This window comes from Hemicordylus capensis, chromosome 2 (genome assembly GCF_027244095.1).
Source record: "Hemicordylus capensis ecotype Gifberg chromosome 2, rHemCap1.1.pri, whole genome shotgun sequence".
NCBI classification, from domain to species: Eukaryota; Metazoa; Chordata; class Lepidosauria; order Squamata; family Cordylidae; genus Hemicordylus; species Hemicordylus capensis.
The window spans coordinates 415,901,986-415,925,352 of record NC_069658.1 but is presented as its reverse complement, the minus strand read 5'-3'; the positions used below and the strand labels follow the sequence as shown (position 1 = coordinate 415,925,352).

General features: G+C 46.0%; 1 protein-coding gene and 1 long non-coding RNA gene across 4 annotated transcripts in view; both read right to left on the bottom strand.

The window, feature by feature from the left end:
* The window catches only part of KCNH3 (potassium voltage-gated channel subfamily H member 3), a 99,175-nt gene that overhangs the window by 60,679 nt on the left and 15,129 nt on the right, over nucleotides 1-23,367 (bottom strand). The window lies entirely within an intron of this gene.
* LOC128347633 (uncharacterized) lies at nucleotides 20,193-20,580 on the bottom strand. The gene is made up of 2 exons (XR_008317629.1): nucleotides 20,482-20,580; nucleotides 20,193-20,357 (listed from the first exon to the last, which is right to left on the bottom strand). It is a non-coding gene; the product is annotated as an uncharacterized LOC128347633 (long non-coding RNA).

Below are 23,367 nucleotides of genomic sequence, written 5' to 3'. Positions count from 1 at the left end.
TCAGTTCACTGGCACAACTATTGCAGACTCCTTTTGTCCTTTCAAGTAACACTTTGTTCACATGCATACAGCACCATGATAATTGCATGAAAATGCAACTCGCTTATGTGGCCAGCTGCCAATACAGTCCCAGAAAGATTCATTATATCACCACAAATGGTTTATTTTTAAGACCAGCAATACCAAAGTAAAACTTCCCCAAATCACAAGGGGAATCATGGGTTGTTGTTTTTTTTTTACATTGTCAATATCATGTTTAAACTAGACCAACATAGCTGGCACCGCAAGCAGACAAAAGGAGCATTGCAGGAGGATACATGCAGAAGAAGTGGCTTCAGATTATGCAAACGAGTAAGCTAAGCCACAAACCACAGCGTAAGGCAAAGCAAGTAATACCCAGAAACATTAGCTATTCCGACCTGGAGAAAACCATTTATTCCAGACCCAAATATGGTGATGAAACTGATCATAGGGAATTTTTAAAAAGTTGGCTTAAGCCTAGTTTTCATAAACAGCAGCTGATGGAATTCACGGTTTCTGGACTGCACTTCAGACTGCAGGTGGAGGCTCACATGACTGAATATTCATTCATACAGGAATAATTCCTCACACATATAAAGCTGTCATATTCTAGGCTACCCTTCTTCATGATATATCAGTTTTCTATGTGCAGATTTTTTTAATTAATTAAATTTAAAATTTAAAATTGAATTTAAATTAAATTTATATAATCATTTTTAGCCTACTTTCCAGTAGGCTTCTGAGATCACCCAGAATTCCATGTGTGCCTCTCCCCATAAACTTTACAATGCCTGGACAAATATGAACCAAATTGGGTACAGTTGTAGGCACACCTCTACAGCATAGTTCATGCTGATGACATCCACACCAATTCAAGATGGCAAAAGCATGAATGTTTGGGCACGAGTGGGGTAACTTGTGGACCGTCTAATCAATTTGAATCAAATTTGGTACAGTTGTAGAGAGTGACACACAGGAATGCCTCAATGACATAGTTTGTGAAGTTGTCATCCACCCCGATTCAAGATGACGGATGCATAATGCAATTGCAGGATGCAATTCATTAGAAGTGACTAACAACCTATTGTAGATTACCTGCATATTCGCTCACACAATGGAAGTGGAGGATGTGTATTTAGAATGTGTATTTAGTTATTTAACAGCCACATTATCTTCTCTTCTATTAGGATAGCACCTAAAATGATGTGCAACCGTGATGGAAAACAAACAAACAAACAAGATAGGAGCAGCAAATCACAACAGTAAACAAATCAGAACCTAAAGCCTCCAATTTAAAGCCACTATCAAAAGTAGACGAATCACAATTAAAACACAACTAAAGAGAGTGCAATATGCATTCCAAGCAGGAGAACAGAACAGTTCTAATAGCAATCAGCAGTCAGAGTAAAACGCCTTCCAAAAAAGGAATGTTTTAACAAAATACCGGAAAGGCAGCAGAGAAGTGGCCAGACATGCCTTCGTCAGCAAACTGTTCCGAGTGTGGGCAGAGAAGGTGCAGCTCTGTGCTACAGTTTTCATTTCCATAAGAGCTGGGACATGGAGCAATGCCTCCCCCACAGATCTGAGGGAGCAGGAAGGTACAACTGGAAGGATATGCTCCTAGGCCTGGATCATCTAGATGTAGGCTACAGATACTCTCTGATGTAGGCTTAATTATTTCTAGGGAGTTCTCTCTAGCCAATGCTCCAAAGTATCTTTATAAGCATCAGGAAAGGCCATAGCTTAGTGGAAGAGCATCTGCTTCACATGCAGAAGGTCCCAGGTTCAATCTCTGGCAAAATGTGGATTGCACCTTTTATCTGTTTGCATGGAATGTGATTTGATATGGTTTTATTATGAATTGATGTCTGTATTTAATCTAAGATTGTAATAAATGTTGGTGATGATGAATCTCTGGCAACTCCAAGAAGGGCTGAGAAATACCCCTTTCTGGAGAGCTGCTACCACTGCCAGACAGTGTAGACCAAGGATTCTCAACGTTGGGTCCTCAGATGTTATTGGACTTCAGCTCCCATAATCCCCAACCAAAGGCCACTGGGACTGGAGATTATGGGAGTTGAAGTCCAATAACATCTGGAGAACCAACGTTGAGAATCCCTGGTGTAGACAATACTGAGCTGGATGGACCAACAGCCTCAGCTGAAGGCAGCTTCCTATGTTGATAGAGATAGTAGGCCCATTCACACAATCAAGAACAGGGTAGGAGAAACTTCCTACCCTAGTCTGCAAACTGGGCGTGCTCCTGATACTTGATTGTCAGTCAGTTAAAAACAAGGTCGGAGGCACTGTCCAGAATCATGCACGAAGCAGCATGATTCCGCTGATTCTGGGTCAAAGGGTTCCCTCCTACCCAGTTGCTGAATGAGACAGGACAAAAAGCACTCCTGACCTGGCTACTGCTTAGCAGATGGGCATGGACGTTGTGTCAGTCCTTGGTTTTAACTGACAGACAATCAAGTATCAGGAGCATGTACAGTTCCCAAACTACATTAGGAAGCTTCTCCTACCCTATACCTATTCTTGATTTGTGTGATCTGCCCTAAAGACAGTGGTTAACTGCTGAGTGCATCAACCAAACTATTGAACTCCAATGTGCAAAAACAAGCCCTAAACCAGGGTTTCTTAACCTTGGGCCCTCAGATTTGTTGGACTACAACTCCCATCATCCCCAGACATTGCATTTGTGGCTGAGGATGATGGGAGTTGTAGTCCAACAACATCTGGGGGCGCAAGGTTAAGAAACCCTGCCCTAAACAAATTTGAGTAAGACAGTCACTAGAGGCAAAGAACAGACTACAGTACTGTATTTGAGAGGTTAACTTCATCTGACCTCTGGCACAATACATAGAAGTGGCAACTAATCCACAGTAGTTGCTTCTGATTTGTACCATCATTGTAACAGAGGGGTAGGGGTGTGTGTGTGTGTGTGTGTGACTTGTAGTAGTAGTATATTGGGCAGCAGCAATATAGAGAAGATGCTGAAAGGCATCAACTCATATTGCATGGGAGACGGCAATGGTAAACCCCTCCTGTATTCTACCAAAGACAACCACAGGGCTCTGTGGACTCCAGGAGTTGGCAACAACTCGACAACACACCTTACCTTTCACCTTTAGTAGTAGTAGTAGTAGTAGTAGTAGTAAAAGAATATTCTCCAATACATTTAATAGAATGGGTAGAATAATTCTCCAAAATATTCTCTCCTATGCTAAGTAATGCAGGAGAATATTCATTTACAAGTCGTGTGCCATCTTATTTGTTTGTTATTTCTCTTTGTAAACCGCCCCGAGCCATTTTTGGAAGGGCGGTATAGAAATTGAAATGATGATGATGATGATGATGATGTGTGTACATGCACACAGACATATTTATATAGCAGAATCAGTTTAATCATGTAGGGAGGCATGGTAGTTATCTAATGATCAGTGTTGCAAAAGTCTGATTAATTTATCCAGTGATTAGGAAGAAAAAGTGAGCTACTATCAACTCATCTCAAAACTAAAACAGATTTTGCATAGCAAGAAGACAGAAGGAACAGCTTGGGTGGGGCACTGACTGACTGTGTTGTCTTTGCCTCTGCCCCGCCTTTCCTCAGGTGTGTAAGATCTCCTTGGGCTGTTGCTGTGGCTGGGGCTTTTCTGCTGCTATATAGGGCTGGCTGGCCCAAGGGCTCTCGTCCTTGTGGCTCTCAGCCGTGGGGTGAGCTGCCTGGGGCCCAGAAGATCTTTCTCCTTCTGCCCTGAAGATCCTTCTTCCTGCAATCAAGAAGCCAGCAAGAGATTGCACAAGTCTGGTTCTGGTTTTTATTAAGCCAAGAAGCCGTGGTGGGTTAGTCTGGGGGGGATGTGTCTGGGAGAGCAAAAAAGTAGGTATGGAGTGGGGGCAGTAATATCACGGGTAGTGGGCAGAGGGTGGTATGGCGGTGGGAGTTGGGCAGGCCGTTACAGGGGAAACCGGTCCAGGCAATTGAGGCCTGTTGCTTTTTCCGTCCCTTCTCCCAACTCTCTGACCCCAGGGAGCTCTGAGAACACTCCCTCCAGGATTAGGGTGCTGCTGCTGAATGCCAGGTCAGTTAACGCAAAAACATCTCTCATCCACGATCTGATTGTGGATGAGCGTGCTGACCTGGTATGTGTGACGGAGACCTGGTTGGATGCGCTGGGCGGGGTTGGTCTCTCTCAGCTCTGCCCTCCAGGTTTCCAGATCGTGCAACAGCCCCGCCTCGAGGGTTGTGGAGGAGGCATTGCAGTCATCTTTCGAGAGACCCTCCCCGTTTCCAGGTGCCCGGTCAGGCAATCTCTGAATTTTGAGTGTTTGTCCTTGAGGGTGGGCCTCCGAGATAGGCTGGGGATTCTGCTGGTGTACCGACCACCCCGCTGCACTTCAGTCTCCCTATCTGAGCTGGCGGGGGTGGTCTCGGAGGTGGCCTTGGGTTCCCCCAGGCTTATTGTTTTGGGGGGTTTCAATGTCCACACTGAGGCCCCCCTAGTGGGTGCGGCTCAGGATTTCATGGCCTCCATGGCAACCATGGGCCTGTCTCAATTGGTATCGGGCCCTACCCACGTGGCGGGACACACTCTGGATCTGGTTTTTGCCGACCGGGAAATAAATGATCTGGAGGTGGGGGAATTTGAGACCACTCCCTTGTCATGGACAGATCATCATCTGGTGGGGTTTAGTTTGACTGCTCCGTCTGACCTCTGCAGGGGTGGTGGGCCGATTAAGATGGTCTGCTCCCAGAGGCTTATGGATCCACTTGGATTCCAGATGGCCCTCAGGGAGTTTCCAGTGTCCAGAGCTGGTGACCCTGTCGAGGCCCTGGTTGATCTCTGGAATGGAGAGATGGCCCAGACTGTTGACATGGTTGCTCCTAAATGCCCTCTCCGGCTTGGTGGAGCCCGATCTGCTCCTTGGTTTTCCTCGGAGTTTAGGGCAATGAAGCAACTCGGGTGACGGCTGGAACGATGCTGGAGGAAGAGTCGTCACGAATCCGACCGAACACGTGCTAGAGCCCATTTTAGGGACTACTCCGTGGCGGTGGGGGCGGCAAAGAAATGCTTTTTCTCCACCTCCATTGCGTCTGCTCAGTGCAGACAACCAGAGCTGTTTCATGTGGTAAAAACCTTGCTCCACACTTCCCCCCAGACAGTGGGGGAGGAGTCATCTACAGCTCTTTGTGATCAGTTTGCCTGTCACTTTGCAGATAAAGTCGCTCGCATCTGTGCTGACCTGGACTCCAGAGTTTTGGAATTTCCGGCAGACGTGCCTCTGGTACCATCTGGTCCCGTTGTGTTGGATTCTTTTTGGTTGGTGCGGCCTGAGGATGTGGACAAGATCCTGGGCGGTGTGCGGGCGACTTCGTGCGCTCTTGACCCTTGCCCTTCATGGCTAATAAAAGCTGCCAAGGAGGGGACAGGCAGATTGTTGGAGGTGATCGTTAATGCTTCATTAAGGGAGGGCAGGATGCCATCGTGCCTCAAGGAGGCGGTGGTAAGACTACTATTTAAAAAGCCCTCCCTTGATCCCTCCAACCTGGATAACTTTAGACCTGTGTCTAACCTTCCCTTTTTGGGCAAGGTGATGGAGCGTGTGGTGGCGTCCCAGCTGCAGAGGGTCTTGGATGATACTGATTATCTGGACCCTTTTCAATCTGGCTTCTGCCCTGGGTATGGGACTGAGACTGCCTTGGTCGCTCTAGTGGATGACCTACGCCGGGAACTAGACCAGGGGGGTGCGTCCCTGTTGGTTCTGCTGGACCCCTCGGTGGCGTTCGATACCATTGACCATGGTATCCTTCTGGGCTGCCTCTCGAGTATGGGAATCGGACGCACTGCGTTGCAGTGGAGGATCCAGAAGGTGGTGCTGGGGGATTACGGCTCGGCCTCGTGGCCGTTGGCCTGTGGGATCCCGCAGGGATCGGTCTTGTCCCCCATGCTGTTTAACATCTACATGAAACTGCTGGGAGAGGTCATCCAGGGTTTTGGACTGAGTTGTCAGCAATATGCGGATGACACTCAGCTCTATCTCTCCTTGTCATCTGATCCTAGGGAGGCGGTGGATGTCCTGAATTGGGGGCTGGAGGCCGTGATGGGTTGGATGTGGGCTAACAAACTGAAATTGAATCCGGATAAGACGGAGGTACTGTTGGTCAGTAGGAGAGCCAATCGGGATGAGGAGATTTTACCGGTTCTGGATGGGGTTGCACTCCCCTTGAAGGAGCAAGTACGCAGCTTGGGGGTACTACTGGACCCGGCTCTGCTTTTGGAAGCTCAGGTGGAGGCGGTGGCCAGGGGTGCCTTCGCATGGCTTCGGCTGGTGCGCCAGCTGCGTCCCTTTCTCGAGAAGGCAGATCTGGCCACGGTTACCCATGCCTTAGTCATGTTGCGGCTGGATTACTGTAACACGCTCTACGTGGGGCTGCCCTTGAAGAATATCCGGAAACTGCAGCTAGTGCAAAACGCGGCAGCAAGGGTTTTATCCGGAACTGCCCGTTGGGAACACATCACCCCCATTTTGAAAGAGTTGCACTGGCTGCCGGTTCATTTCCGGGTCCAATTCAAGGTGCTGGTTTTGACCTTTAAAGCCCTTAATGGTTTGGGCCCGGGGTATTTGAGGGACCGCCTGCTCCCAAGGGTTGCTGCCCGCTTGACGAGGACATCTGAGGGGGCCCTGCTCCGGGTGCTGACAATGAGAGAGGCCCGGCTGTCATGCACTCGGGACAGGGCCTTCTCTGTTGCTGCTCCTAGACTCTGGAATGCTCTCCCAGTGGCCATTCGTTCCTCGGACTCCATCACGGCTTTTAGAAAGCTTGTAAAGACTTGGCTTTTTACCCAGGCTTTTACATAATCGTTTTTACTGTGGCTTCTGTGTGTTTTTACCTGTTGTATTGTTTTTATGCCTGTTTTTATATGTTTCTATATTTTTTAGCTTTATTTTTTATTGCCCTTTTATTGTATGTTTTAACTTTTGTAAACTGCCTTGGGGTTTTCTTTTAATGAAAGGTGGTATATAAATGTAAAAATAAAAATAAATAAAATAAATAAACTAATGAGGGGTCATCCCTCTTCATCTAGCAGATAATTTAACCTCTGCAACAATGATATGTCATCAGGGGAGGAAAGAAAAAATCCCAAAGCTTCCACTTCTGGGTACTTTTCTTCTTCTGCTCTGATCTTCATAAGGTTTAAAAATATATCAACAGGTTTGGCTAGAGCTCTTCTCATTCAAGACTCTTTCTTTCTTTCTTTCTGTTTAAGGGGGGGGGAAACCCAGAAAGACCATTAACTACAGAGCACACTGTTCAAAGCAGGCAGAGAATGCCAGAGTTCAGCTGAGTGTGCATGTCACCATATTGTAGTTCTAATTGCACTCGAAATAACAGGAAGGGGTGCAGGAGATGGGGGGGGGGGCTGGAAGAGAAAGAGAGATGGACCCAGATTGGCTCAGTTAATGCTCAAATTACACAGCAGCCCAACTGCAGCGATATTACTAAGTACCACATGGAGGGATCATTTATTTATAGACTGATGCAGGCGTTGTTCCCCCCCACCCTTTCCAAGCCTCGAGACATCTCCAAATGTATTTCCCTCAAGGCCTGTCTGTAAAAATGCTGAAACTGATTTAAACCCAATACATGCTATAGATATCAGGCGTGCCCTGATATTTTAATATATAAGAGAATCAGATTTGGATTATCATTTTAGAAACAATCATTATTGTGGGAGGAGAGAACAAGTGCTATTTTTAGTGCTAGGATGTTCCAACTAGCAGCAGGATGCAAGTAGCATTACCAGTTCTCCTCCACCCCAGTGCCTTTAACAGCAGCACGGTAGGCAGAAATCCAACAGGTGCAACTGTCTTTACTGCTGCATTTCTATGCCATGAAATGTCACACCTTTTGGATTTTTGCCTAACATAAGGCTCTTAAATGCACAGAACTTCTTCCAGGAAATGGGAAAACTGGATCTTACATGCTGCAGGAAATCTTGGGTCTTGGCAGTTTGACACAAATCCTAGAAGATACTATATCTGCCTTTCTTGGTTCAAAACAAAAAGCAAGAAATGAGGTTGGAATGAGAGACACAAAACAGAGTTGTGAAGTTGGCAGAACAAAGACAGCCCTGCTGAGTCAGACCAAGTATCCATTGATTCAAGCTGCCTACTTCCGACAGTGGTCAGCTAGGTACCTTCAGGAAGTCCACTACTAGACCAGCTTTGAGGAATTCCCAAGTCCTGGTGCAGAGGAATACAAGACAAATATCTCTTCTGCAAGGTCGGTCCCTGTGCTTAGGACAGGGGAACAGAAGTTCTGAACATATCCTCTTGACCTGACCAGACAGACAAGAGATACTCACTCACTCACTCTCCCCCACCCCCCACTACAAAAGCAACTTGGACACAAACCATTTGCGTGTCCAAGTTGCCTTTTTAGTGAGGCAGAGAGAGAGAGAGAGAGAGAGAGAGAGAGAGAGAGAGAGAGAGAGAGAGAGAGAGAGAAACGAGTTGGTACACTTCAACCCACAAGCAAATCTGTTCCACAATCTGGTGGTGAGCCCTCTCTCTAAGGTCTCCTAAGACTACCTTTCTCTATACAAACAAGCAAGCCGGATACAAAAGAGAATGCTTGTCATTCTCTTCTGCACTCAGCCTGCTTGTGCTTTTTCTCATACCTCTTCAGTTGCCCGTCCCTGACCCAAAAAACGTAACTGTTGCTTAACAGCTCTAGATCAGAATGTATGAGAGAGACTACATTTGGGAATAGTTTGTCTTGACCCTGTGCTGGAGTGGTCCTTCTGTGAGGCAAGGTGAGGCAGTCACTTCAGACAGTGGATTATTGGGGTGTCAGCCAAGTGACAAGATGATCTTTGTTGCTCTCTGCTACCTCATCTGCCTTCCTCCGCCACTCCCAGCCACAGCAGCAGCTCTTTGCCTCCTCTTCCTGACCTCCGCCTCCTCTCTGTTAGTGCCACCGGCCTTGGAGTGGGGCATAATGCCACCACATACGAGCTGCCACCATATACAGCACACACCCTTCCACCTCCCTCTTTATGCATTACTGGGCGGATTGTGAATTCTGCTTCCACCTCCTTTTCATAATCAGCCCAGTGTGAGGGAGGGAGGAGGTAGAAGAGGGTGCATGTAGTATGTGGTGGCAGCTATCACTGCCACAAAAGAGGCGGAGGTGAGTAGGTTTGTGTGAGTGCCTGCACATGCATGAAATCAATAACTATCACTGCTGTCATCTGAAGAAGAAACAAGTTGTTCTAGTTAGAACTAATCAGCCTACTTTCCTTTCACTGTCTCTACATCACTAGCGGAGGGAGGCCAGCGGCGGCCCATGTCCAGCCGCTGCGGTGGCCCCCCTTGCCCTGCCCCCTACATCTGACATCAGACGCAGGTAATAAGACACACCCCACATGTCTGACGTCAGCTGCAGGAGCGTGGTCTAGATCCCAAATGGGGCCACAAGGCCCGCTCAGGAGTTAGATTGAGGCCAGCGCTACATTCGCAGTGTGGCCAGATGTGGCTCTCCCTGCCTTAAAGGCAGGTAGAGTCACTCCTGGCCATTTAACTCTCGAATGGGGCCGCACGGCCCCATTGAGGAGCTAGATCGGGGCCAGTGCTGCATTCGCAGCGCAGCCAGAAACAGCTCTTCCTGCCTTCCACTCACTACAACTGTACGTAATGTGGTTCAAATCAGTTAGACAGTCAACAAGTTAGCCCACTTGCGCCTCAAACATTCAGGCGTCTACCATCTTGGATCGAGGTGGATGACATCATCACAAACTATGCCACTGAGGTGTCCTTGTGTGTCACTCACTGCAGCTGTACCCAATTTGGTTCAAATAGGGTAGACAGTCCACAAATTAGCCTGCTCACACCTCAGAAGTTCATGTGGCTGCCATCTTGAATTGGAGTGGATGACATCATCACACACCATGCCATTTGGGCATTCCTATGTGTCTCTACAACTGTAGTAAATTTGATTCAAATTGGTTAGGTGGTTCACAAGTTAGCCCACTTGTGCCTCAAAAGTTTACATGTCTGCCATCTTGGATCGGGGTGGATGGCATCATCACAAACTACACCACTGAGGTGTCCCTACAACCGTACCTGATTTGGTTCATATTGTTCCAGGTGCTGCAAAGTTGATAGGTGGGGGGACACACAGACACACACGCAGAATGCTGGATGATCTCATAAGCCTACTGGAAAGTAGGCTAAAAAGGGTAAGAGGGTGTGTACAAGGACAGGTGGCATTTGGCACACCCTGTCTCAAATGCACAATAGTCCTGGGCCACAGCGACATATCTGGACCATTACCAGCAACCATAGGTAATCAAAAGTATTTTCTAACAATAACAGATGATTTCTCACGATACACGTGTGTTTTTCTACTGAAGGAAAAATCAGAAATGCTGGAGAAATTAAAAGAATATGTGGCGATGGCAAGCAACAAATTTGGCTGGAAGCCAAAGATCCTACGCACAGACAATGGAGGAGAATATATGTCCAACGCCACACAGCAGTTCCTGAGAGAACATGGAATCGTGCATCAAACTACGGTACCTTACTGCCCGTCCCAAAATGGAATCGCAGAAAGAAAGAACAGAACTCTACTGGACATGGTAAGATGCATGCTTGCTGATGCACACCTCCCACAGAAATTCTGGGGAGAAGGCATCATGACTGCTACATACATACAAAACAGAATGCACACAAAGCCTATAGAAACAACACCTTGTGAACTTTGGCATGGTCATAAGCCGTCAATGACACACCTGCATGTCTTTGGGAGCACAGCTTACTCATACATCCCAAAGGAAAAAAGGAATAAGTTAGGGGCTAGGGCCACAAAAGGGATTTTTGTAGGCTACGCAGCACAATCCAAAGCCAACATAATTCTGGATCCTGACACCAACAGGATAACCATAAGCAGAGCGGTGTGTTTTGAAGAGAATGAAAGAGCTACACCTTCAGAGGGGGCCTATACCGAAGCAAGCAACCAGACAAAGCACCCTGATGACTGGATTATGCTTCCTGATCTCAGAGGAATTGAGGAGGAGGAGACAGCAGATCCAGAACCAACCACACTCGACACAGAGACCCCCAGCGATCCACCAGACGCACCTGAGGTAATGGGAGAGACCACAGAGGGTGAGGTGAAGCGATAAACGCACTCAAATAGAGGTGTTCCAGCTCAGAGGCTGTCCTACCTTGCAAGAACAGCGGAACAACCAGAACCTTCATCATGGGAGGAAATATCCCAGTTACCACAACCAGAAGATTATGATGAAACCTTTGCACCAGTGGTTAAACATACCACAGTAAAGACTCTGTTAAGTATTGCTGCCAAAGGAATGTATGTTGAACACCTAGACGTGAAAACTGCATTCTTGCATGGTGAACTAAAAGAGGACATTTACATGCAACAACAATGGAATATAAAACTGAATGATATGCTGCTTCAAGCAAACTTCAAAAGAAGCAACGCAGATCCCTGTCTATACACAAGATGCATAGATGGCAAGTGGACTTACATTTTGGCGTATGTTGATGATTTGATTCTTGCCTATGAAAATCCAGATGACAGCAAGGAAATAATGCATCATCTGAACAGAGATGTGGAAGTCAAGCAACTTGGCAACACTGCACACTACTTGGGCATTCAAGTACAAAGAGAGAAAGATGGAAGTTTCCTGATCAACCAAGAACAGAAAATCAAAGACTTGATAAACTTGCTCAGACTGGAAAATGCAAATCCTACACCAACTCCAATGGAAGTGAACTACATAAAGCAAGAAGATCAAACGGAGCCACTATCTGACAACCATAGATATCGTGAAGCATTGGGTAAGCTTTTATACATTAGTACACTCACTAGGCCAGATATTAGCACAGCAGTTGGCTTACTTTGCAGAAAGACTGCATCACCAACAGTCAAGGACTGGAATGCAATTAAAAGACTTGTTAGGTACCTAAAGGGTACTGCACACTTTAAGCTCAAGCTGCCAGCTAACAGTCAACCAAAACTAGAAGCATATGTAGATGCAGACTGGGGTGGAGATATAACAGATAGGAAATCCACCAGTGGTTACATAATTTTCTATGGAGATGGAGCGATAAGCTGGTCAAGCAGAAAACAAGACATAGTAGCATCATCAACCACTGAAGCGGAATATGTATCAGCTGCACAGGGCTGTCACGAGAGACAATGGCTGTGTCAACTACTGAAGGACCTAGGTACAGAGGTACCACAGCCCATACCAGTGTATGAGGACAACCAAAGCTGCATTCAACTCTCCAAACAAGAAGATGTAAAGAGGAGTACCAAACATATTGATATGAAGTACCATATAGTGAGAAGTCTGCAGAAGGATGGACTAATCAAGCTGATCTACTGCCCGACAAATGAAATGCTTGCAGACATACTCACTAAGCCACTACCAAGACCCTGCTTTGAAAAGCTAAGAGAGAAAATGAATCTTGTGAGCTGAGTCACGAGACATCGAGAGGGGGTGTTGGAAAGTTAAAGGACTTTGCGCTGTCTCTTGCCTCAGACAGTGGAGGACAGACTAGTAAGTCAGAGGGCTAGAGGGTCAAGATATTTGTCATCCCTTCTCCACTGCTCTGATGCTATCCCTTTGAAATGTAGATTGCTAATCTCAGGGATTCAAACTTCCTTCCTCCTTCTCTCTCTTGCTACCTGGCCGTTTACCTTGCAACATGGCAAGTTCCTCTCCTTGCACCAAATGTGTAGAGAGGATGCAGAATCCACCTGCATCCAGATAGATAGATAGATTAGAGATCCTAAATCCTCACTTTCCTATCTAGAATGGAGTTCCTTAATAAATGCCTTTTATATTGATTTGAAACTATGAATTGGCTCCAAGTTACTTTACTCTCAGGATACACGCATGCCTAACTAAATCCGCTGTGTGTTGTGCCTCTGTGCACTCTGCTATAACGAGAAAGGGATTCTCTCACCACAGAGAATTTCCAACAAAGACAAAGGCTGATATGAGCCAGCACTACAGGATATGAAGAGATGCCAGGATACCTTTTGTCCACTGTGGTGTGGGAAATAGAGAAAAGCATATTCCCTGGGGAAGGGGTAGGATCCCTCACAAGAATGCCATAAAGGCTGCCACCGTGTCAAGGAAGCTCCTCTAAGGGAATAAGACATGAGAGTTCCTTCAGAACTGGAAGATCAAACTTGACTGAAGGGGAAATAAGCCTCTTGGAGGTGTATATGTAGATAACTGAGTTCCAAGAAAGTACCACCACCCCCATCCATGTGTATTATAGAGATGGCTTTATTAGAACTTTCAGAGGGATGGCCAGGTTAGCCTACAACAGCAAAGCCAATGAGTTTTATTGCACCTTAAAGATGAACACATTTATTGTAGCACAAGCTTCTGTGGATTATAGTCCACTTCATCAAGTGCATGTAGTGTAATCCTCAACAGGCCAATATACGATACATATATGGGTATTGAGAGGAAGAACTGAAAACAGTAGAATCAAATGTACAAGGAAATGTGAGAGGTCCAGCCTCATGACAAGCTTAAAAGCAAGGTGACCACTCAAAATTGGTGATAATCTCCTAGCAATGCTAAGTTGTTTAATATCGTCATTTGATTTAAAAGCACACAAACCCCTTGTCTCAATTTAGGCCTGCTGTGATGGTATTAAGCTTCAACATACATTCTAAATCAGTCGATTTATTCACTCAACACATTTTTATACTGCCCCATACGAAAGTGCCTGGGGAATTCACAGTCTAAAGATACGTTAATACTGTACAATTAAAACAGTTTAAAATACAGATAAAACCTCTAAAACTTGAAACTATAAACTAAAAGCCCGACTAAACAGGTATATTTTCAGGTCCTTCTTTAAAACATCCAGAGAAGGGGAGGCTCTAATTGTGTTAGGAAGTGCGTTCCAAAGTCCCGGGGCAACCCTAGAGAAGGCCCAGTTTCGAGTCACTACCAACTGAGTCAGTGCAAATGCAACTGGACTTCCCCAGATGATCTTAAGAGGTGGTGGGGTTCATGAAGAAGAAGGCATTCTCATAAATAACTTGGACCCAAGCCATTCAGGGCTTTATAGGAAATAACCAGCACTTTATATTTTGCTCAGAAATTTATTGGCAGCCAGTGTAGTTCTTTTAAAATGGGTGTAATATGATCTCTTCGGCCCCAGAGACCTACCAGGCTGCTACATTCTGTACCAGCTGCAGTTTCCGGACCTCGTTCAAAGGCAGCCCAACGCAGAGCACACTGCAATAGTCTTTGCTGGAACATTACCAGCAAATGGACCACTGTTTTAACGACAATTGTCTCTAGAAATGGACATAGCTGGCATATCAGCCAAAACTAATAAAGCCCTCCTAGCCATTGCCTTATCCTGAGAGAACAGGGAGAGGTTTGGATCTAGAATTACTCCCGGACTAGGTACCTGCTCTTTCTGGGGGAATGTAACCCCATCCAGAACAGGCAGATCTAAGCCACTTCCCAAGTTCTGGCCTCCCACAATTAGTAGGGATGTGCAAACAGGTTTGAATTTGAACTGGTTTGGTTCGAAGGTTCAGACTCGAACCAAACAGGGCACTGAACTTGCAATGCCAGTCCGAGTTCGAACCTAACAGAGCCTGGTTCTGTTCAAACCGGTTTGAAATTGTTCAAGCTTCCAAAACTGGGTTGGGTGGTAGGCACCCATGGGTGCCAACTACCACCCAAACCCCAAAGCAATCGAACACTCATACAATTTTTAATGATTTTTTGAATTTTTTTATTATTTTTCTCATAGGGTATAATGAGACTTGAACCAGCCCATTATTCCCTATGTGGAGTACCTAGGGACACAAAACTGGGGTGGGTGGTAGGCACCAAGGGGTTCATTCTGTGAACTCAGAGTTCACAGCAATTAAGGTCACACACAGTTCTACTTATGAATAGGGAGAGACTCCTATGCATTGAAATGAAAGGAAAAAATACTTTTAACAGTTATTTTTAGGGAAAAAAACAATAAATTCTCCAAACTTGGGGCTGTCTGGGGGGAGTTGAGACCATACCTGGCACCCCCGCAAAGGTGGGGAATGGGGCTTCCTCAAATCCCCATTATTCCCTATGGGAGAAATGCAAAAATTGATAAAACCTTCAGAATATCATTAATAATCACAGGAGTGTTTGATTGCTTTGGTTTTTGGTGGGTGGTAGGCATCCCTGGGTGCCTACTACTCATCCCAGTTTTGTGCCCCTTGGTACTCCGCATGAGGAATAATGGGCTGGTTAGAATCCCCATTGTACCCTATTTAAAACCTTTTAGAGCCAGTTCGAATTCAAACTTGTTTGAACCAGTTTGAAGGTTCTAGATGACATTTTAGGTCCTATCCTCCATTTTGTGTCACTTGTTTTGCTTGGTTTTCCTTTGCTGAGCTCATGTTTTCCGGATTGGTCAGATGAGTTCGTCTCTCTGTGGTAGGCTCTGGAGTGGTGCCAGTCCTTGAAAACTGGCACCCTATTGGCCAGAGGGGATGGCAAAGGTGAGGGCTCTCAAAGGAGGGAGTTTCAAATCCTATTTAAAGCACTTAGCACTTAGCAATAGCACTTACATTTTATATACCGCTCTATAGCCCGAGCTCTCTAAGCAGTTTACAATGATTTAGCATATTGCCCCCCACATTCTGGGTACTCATTTTACCGACCTCGGAAGGATGGAAGGCTGAGTCAACCTTGAGCCCCTGGTCAGGATCGAACTTGTAACCTTCTGGTTACAAGGCGGCAGTTTTACCACTGCGCCACCAGAGCCAGCCTCTGGCCTAGCAAAATCATTGTGGTTGCAGTCTTCCCTGGCTTCCTTCTGGCCTGCTGCTGGTGAGAGTCTGCTTGGCAGACCTGGCTGTATTTTTGCAAAACGCATGCCAGAAGAGAAGATCAGGGAAAAAAAAGTTTTGTGTGTGTTACTTTAAGTTCTCCGCCTTCACCATGGTGTGTTTTTGCCTTGCCCCTCTTTCTTTGCAGTTTGTGTAATGCCGGGTTGGTTTTACTGCCTTGTGTCGCAGTCTTGATAGGTCTCTTGTTGGTTTGTGTGGCTGTTGTGTAGTCTGTGCTGTTTGGTTTGGTTCCCTTGGCTTTGCAGTTGTGCGGGCATAGCAGCAGCAGGTCAGTTTCTGTGGTGGTTTTTTTGGTTCTTAGCTCAGTGTCTTTTTAATTGTGTCACTATGTGGTGGTAGTGTGGCCTGCTAGGGGCACAAACCCGGGGTGGGTGGTAGGCACCCATGGGTGTCCACCACCCACCAAACCCCCAAGCAATGGGCACGCCTGTGATTTTTTAAATTGCTTTTTTTCTCTCATTTCTCCAATAGGGAACAATGGGGGTTTGAGGTGGCCCATCCAGCCCATTCCCCCACTTTTGAGGGTGCCTAGGCACCTCAAAGTTGGTCTGGTGGCACAGCAGGTTGTGCCAGAACTCCCCCCAGGCAGCCCTTCTGAAGACTTTTTCATAATATTATATACAAACCAGAGAATCCACTCTGAGATAGACTGTTAAGAGAGGCCAGAACTTAAACATTCCTGGGGAAAACCCTGTAAACCCCACTGACTTGGGGTTGCCTGGCGGGGGTGTGTGTTCTGACACAACCTGCTGTGCCCCCAGACCCAATTTGGGGTGCCCAGGCACCCCCCAAAAATGTGGGGAATGGGGCATCCTCAAATCCCCATTATTCCCTATGAGATAAATGCAAAAACTGAAAAAATCTTCAAAAATTCATTAATAATCACAGGAGAGTCTGATTGCTTTGGGGTTTGGTGGGTGCTAGGCACCCTGGGTGCCTACCACCCACCCTGGTTTTCTGCCCTTAGGTGCTCCACATAGGGAATAATGGGCTGGTTCAAGTTCCCATTATACCCTATGCAGAACCAGTTCGAATTTGAATCGAACTGGGGGCGGGGGATTTCGAGCAAAACCAAATCTAACCACCCTGGTTCAAAGCTGGTTTGAATTTGAACCAAACGGGCCAAACCGGTTTTCTGCACATTCCTAACAACTAGTACCTCCATCTTGCTTGGATTGAGCCTCAGTTTGTTCTCCCTCATCCAGATAGAGGTGAACCTAGGTAATTTTGGAGCCTGGACCTAAAGGCCTTTGGCGGCCCTCCCTCTGCTGAAAATTAAGCATCACTAGGTGAGCACACCACCCTGGACAAACTAAAGAAGATTTGGAGGCCCCCAAGAGCTGTGGAGGCCCTGGACTTCGGTCCGGAAGACCAGGGGTAAGAGCACCTCTGCATCCAGCCCATTACCACTTCCAGGCAGGCATTTAGGGAAGTTAAATTTATTCATTGGCCTCTCTTTGAAATTATCCTGTTGAAGAATTGTCACTCTAAGTTCTGCAGCAGAGTGTCTTGGAAAATTAAAATGTCACTCCACTGGTTTCTGCATCTTGCCATTTCTAACTTCCGATTTGTAGCTGACTTTTCTGTCTACAGTCTCTACTTCTGTGTGAAGACTGACCGGTTTGTCCTTGGTGGGCAGCAGAAGGGTACAGTGGTTGTCACTGGTTGTCACCTTCAGCTCTCAGCTAAAACCACACCAATATACCATAAATGCAGGGGTGGCCCAAGGTATAGTAGCCCAAGGAATTCATTGCCGCCTTTCCCCATGACCCTCATGGGGGCCAGCTCCTTTGATGCTTGCAAACTCTAAAAATCGAATGGGGGGCAGGGAGGAGGGAAGTCTGCTGTAGCCTCCTCTTCTTTTATGCTTCTTGCAAGAGTATGAAAAGAGGTGCTCTGTACAGAGCTTGCAATGGCCAGATTGGTCCTGAAGAGCTGCTCTGATAGCAGTGGCAGCAGACATAAGAACAGCCTTGCTGGATCAGGCCCAAGGCCCATCTGGTCCAGCATCCTGTTTCGCACAGTGGCCCACCAGATGCCGCTGGAAGCCTACAAGCAGGAGTTGAGGGCATGCCCTCCCTCCTGCTGTTACTCCCCTGCAACTGGTACTCAGAGGCATCCTGCCTTTGAGGCTGGAGGTGGCCTATAGCCCTCCAACTAGTAGTCGTTGATAGACCTCTCCTCCATGAAGTTATCTAAAGCCTTCTTAAAGCCATCCAGGTTGTTGGCCGTCACCACATCTTGTGGCAGAGAATTCCACAAGTTGATTATTTGTTGTGTGAAAAAATACTTCAGTTTGTTGGTCCTAAATTTCCTGGCAATCCATTTCATGAGATGCCCTCGGGTTCTAGTGTTATGGGAGAGGGAGAAGAATTTCTCTCTATCCACTCTCTCTGCAACATGCATGATTTTATAGACCTCTATCATGTCTCCCCGCAGTCGTCTTTTTTCTAAACTAAGTAGCCCCAAGTGTTGTAGCCTTGCCTCATAGGGAAGGTGCTCCAGGCCCCTGATCATCTTAGTTACCCTCCTCTGCACCTTTTCCAGTTCTACAATGCCCTTCTTTAGATCATGCTGCCCTGCCAGCGCCCCAATCATCTGCCACTTGAGGCAACTGCCTCACTTTTCCTCATGAAAGGAATGGACGATCTTCAGCACATCCCCGACAACATACTACTTTCTCATAGGCCTCAGATGGTAAGTCTGCCCTTGCTTACAGCCAAGTCTTAAGATATTTTATTTGTTTATTTATTTGTTTGTTTGTTAAGAGTTTTTAAAAATGCTGCCCTTCATTAAAACAATCTCAAGGTGGTTTACAAAACATTTAAAACTATAAAACAGTTACAAAACAAAAATATTAAATCAGAATATAATAATACAAATCTAATTAAAAGTTTTTAAAAACATGCACAAGATCTTGTCTGTAAACCTTTATTCTCAGCAACAATGTAACAGAGATGCAAACATAAGGACCAGTCTCCTTGCCGCAAACCCCAGCACCAGCTCTGCACCCATATCTACTCAGGCGGCAATACTTTTGAGGGACTTAATAATGTCAGCAAAACAATCAGGGGCTCATTCACTTGCTGATCCTCCAACAGGATATATGCTATTGCCTGCCGATAGTGTTTTGCTGCTGTCTACATGGGGTAAACACATCAGTCTCCCTACACAAAAGAATAAATGGACACAAATCTGAGTTTAGAAGTAGCAACATGCAGAAAATAGTGGGAGGGCATTTTAATCTTCTGGGACACTCTGCTGCAGAACTCAGAGTGACAATTCTTCAACCAAATTATTTCAGGAGACTAGCGCATGAAGCAGCTGAATTAGAATATATAACAAGACTTGACACCATCACAGCAAGCCTGAATTGACATTGGGTGGTGTGTTTTTTAAACAACAGTAAAGTATTAATAAACTTAGCACTGCTAAGAGGAGGTTGTTTCCACAAATTGTGAACCGTTACCATGTTTACCTTGTATACTTTTAAGCTGTCATGAGGCCAAACCCCTCACATTTCCTCTTGCACTGGATTCTGAGGTTTTCTAGTTTTATCTCTCTCTCTGTATATATACTGACGTATACTAGCCTACTGAGGATTATGCTTCATGCATCTGATGAAGTGGACTGTAGTCCACAAAAGTGTATATGCTACAATAAATGTGTTCATCTTCAAGGTGCCACAAAACCACATTGCTGGTTTGGCTGCTGCAGGCTAATATCACTACATACCTCTCTAGATGTTCTGATAAACCATCTCTATCATTCACCTGGGTGGGAGTGCTTTCTCTGAACTCAGCTGTCTACAAAGAATCACATAAGTTTGTTTGCCTTCCAGCTGCAAGCCACCAGTCTCTTTGTCGTTCTGTATTAGAAGCTCCTAGTTATCGTCCAGAGGGCTAACTGTATTCGCCTACTGCAGCAAATGCAACAAAGGATCTTGTGGCACACTAAAGATGAACACATTAATTGTAGCACAAGCCTTTGTGGAGTGCAGTCCACCATACAGCTAACTGTGGGTAACACTTCAGGAGTCTTGTACACTGAGCTGTAGTCCATGAAAGCTTGTACTGCAATAAAGATGTCTGTCCTTAAGGTACTTCAAGACTGTAATTTTTCTTAGCTATCTAATACTTTTGTGTGTTGCCTCCCTCTCATATCACCCTAAACCTATGCAAGTCACATCTGTGAGGAGGACACACAATAGCGGATGCTAGATGGAGCACACTGACACAATCTCCCCACATCATCATGGATTAACATTTATTTTGTGTACAGGAAACAAACAGCTCCGGAATCACAAGCATAGTCTGATGGCACACAATGCAGCAGCCTTGCTGAAACTAAATATGTTTCGATCCGGGAAGTGTATGGATGGCAGACTGCTTGGGAATTCCTCCATGCATGCTACCTGTTTCATTGTGGAAGCAAAGCAACATATAAATGCAACATATAAACAAGGAAGATGCAATTCTTCAAGTCTGGAATACTTGGGGGGGGGCAGGGGGGTATGCTTTGAAAAGAAAGGAACATACAGTTGGAGAGTGACTCCTCCGTTGTGTTTTTCCCCTCTGAAGGAGTTGTTTTGTTTTATCCCGTATCTATGGTCTTCCTCTATATATTTTCTGAGTACTGTATACACATCTATTTGAATATAAGTAAACAATATAAATACTATAATTATTTTGTAAGAGGTCTCTGAGTGGGAGCTGGGTGGGTGGCCTTGGCTAGGGCATGATTTGATATTATTAATGTCTGTAAACCGTAGAACATTGCTCAGATGCAGTCTTTCGTGGGATTCTGGAAATATTCTCAAACAAACAAGAATCACCAAGTAGGAGGCACAAATTCACAAGCTCCTTTGAAACGAGGGGTGCTCTTGTGCAGCCCCCATTCACTGCAATGGGCTTGTGCAGGAGAACCTCTCCGTGTCATGTGCCTTACAAGTTAGCTATGCCCATCTCCCGCACTGGTGCCCAGCATGTCTTGCCTATGGTGGAGTCTTACCTTGGCTCATGGTAAAACTGCCCCAACTCTGGATTAGCCTACACATGTTAATAATCTGACTCTCCCGTTTGAGGTGGTGTAGGAGGTAGGTAAAACAATGGAGCCCCTAGGGAACAAGCTGTATGGCAGGAACACTCTAGGGGCTCCTGCAAGGTGGTGGCATCTCCCTTGACAAAATGAAAAGCCCTCTGGGGCTGGAAGAACAAAAGTGTGGGGGTGGCTGAAAGGTGAGATGGAAGCGGGAGATGGGAACATATATTAGGATTCTTTAAAAACTGCACCATCATGGCTTTATTTGAAACCATACAAATTATCTGCGTAGTATTAGAGCTTTCAGGCTGCACAGAACTCATAAGGACAGCCCTGCTGAATCAGGCCCAAGGCCTATCTAGTCCAGCATCCTGTTTCGCACAGTGGCCCACCGGGTGCCTATGGGAAGCCCACAGACAAAAGATGAGGGCGAGCCCTCTCTCCTGCTGTTGCTTCCCTGCAAATGGTATTTAGAGGCATCTTGCCTCTGAGGCTAGAGGTGAACTGTAGCCACCAGACTAATAGCCATTGATAGACCTGTCCTCTATGAATTTGTCTGCCCCAGGGGCGGAGCCACCATTGGGCAAACGGGTTCAAACAACCCAGGCTGCCAATGGGAAAAGGCCGCCGGGCCCCATGGCTCGGGCTCCATAGGAGCCCAGAGCGAACTCTCCCCTCCCATGCCTGGGCTGCCGAGAGCCCGGGCAAATTCTTCACCAATTATTTCAGGCAGCTCCGACAGCCCAATATAATGTTTTTTGCTTCCTCTCCCTCTCTGGAGGGAGAAAAAGGGGGAAACGTCCTATCAGGCAGCTGACGCTGTCTGAAATGACGGGCTGAGAGCTCATTCGGGCTCTCGGCAGCCCAGGCCACGGCCCCTTATCATGTGCAAGGGGGTGAGCTGCACACTACAACCCCATTCCTGGTCAGTCACCGATAGCTCAAACTCCATCAGTGTATGTGTGAAGTTGGGGTTGTTTGCCCCAATATGCATCACTTTACACTTCCTTACATTGAACTGCATTTGCCATTTTGTCACTCACTTCAGAGAGATCTTTTTGGAGCTCCTCACAATCTGCTTTGGATTTCACTACCCTAAATAGTTTAGTGTCATCTGCAAATTTGGCCACTTCTCTTAACTCAAGCTTCTATGGGTAACAAGTTAAAGAGCACTGGTCCCAGTACAGATCCCTGGCGGCCCCACTTCTTACTCCCCTCCATTGTGTAAACTGTCTATTTATTCCTACCCTCTGTTTTCTGACTTTCAACCAGATACCAATCCACACATGAACCTATCCCCTTATCGCATGACTGCTAACTTTACTCAAGAGCCTTTGGCAGGGAACTTTGTCAAAAGCTTTTTGACAAAGTCCAAGTATACTATGTCAACCAGATCCTCTTTATCCACAGGCTTGCTGTTACTCTCAAAGAACTCCAAAAGGTTAATGAGGCAAGCCTTGCCCCTGCAGAAGCCATGCTGGTTCTCTTTCAGCAAGGTCCGTTCTTCTATATGTTTAACTGTTTTGTCCTTGTATGCTTTCCATCAATTTACCCAGCACAGAAGTTAAACTAACCGGCCTGTAGTTGCCTCAGATCCCCCAGGATCCCTTTTTGAAAATCAGAGTTACATTAGCTACTTTCCAGTCCTCTGGTACAGGGCCCGATTGTAGGGACAAGTTGCACTTTTTTTTGCTAGGAGATCAACAATTTCGCATCTGAGTTCCTTCAGAACTCTTGGGTGGATGCCATCTGGCCCTGGTGATTTGTTAATTTTTAGTTTTTCAAGACAGTTTAGAACATCACCTCAAATTGGCCCAGTACTTCAGCCTCCAAGCCTGAGAAGCTGAGTTCCGGAATGGGGATATGATCAGTATCCTTCACCATGAAGACAGATGCAAAGAACTCATTCAGCTTCTCTGCAATCTCCTTAATAATCTCTTTCACACCCTCATCATCTAAGGGTCCAACCACCTCCCTGGCAGGTTTTCTGCCTTGGATATATTTAAAGAAGTTTTTTGTTATTCCTCTTGTCACTTCTACCTATATGCTCCTCAAATACTATTTTTGCATCCCTTATTGTCTTCTTGCATTTCTTTTGCCAGAGTTTATGTTTCTTTCTGTTCTCTTCATCTGGGCCGGACTTCCATTTTCTAAAAGTCTTCTTCCCTTTTATAGCTTCCCTGACTCTACTTGTTAGCCATGCTGGCAGTGGTGTCCTCCTGAACTTGGTGGTACCTTTCCTCCTTCTCAATATACATTCCAATGGAGCTTCTATTATTGTGGTTTTAAATAGGTTCCATGCTTCCTGGAGTGATTTGACCCTCCTGACTTTCCCTTTCAGCTTCCTTTTTACCAGTCCCATCATTTTTGGGAAGTTTCCTCTT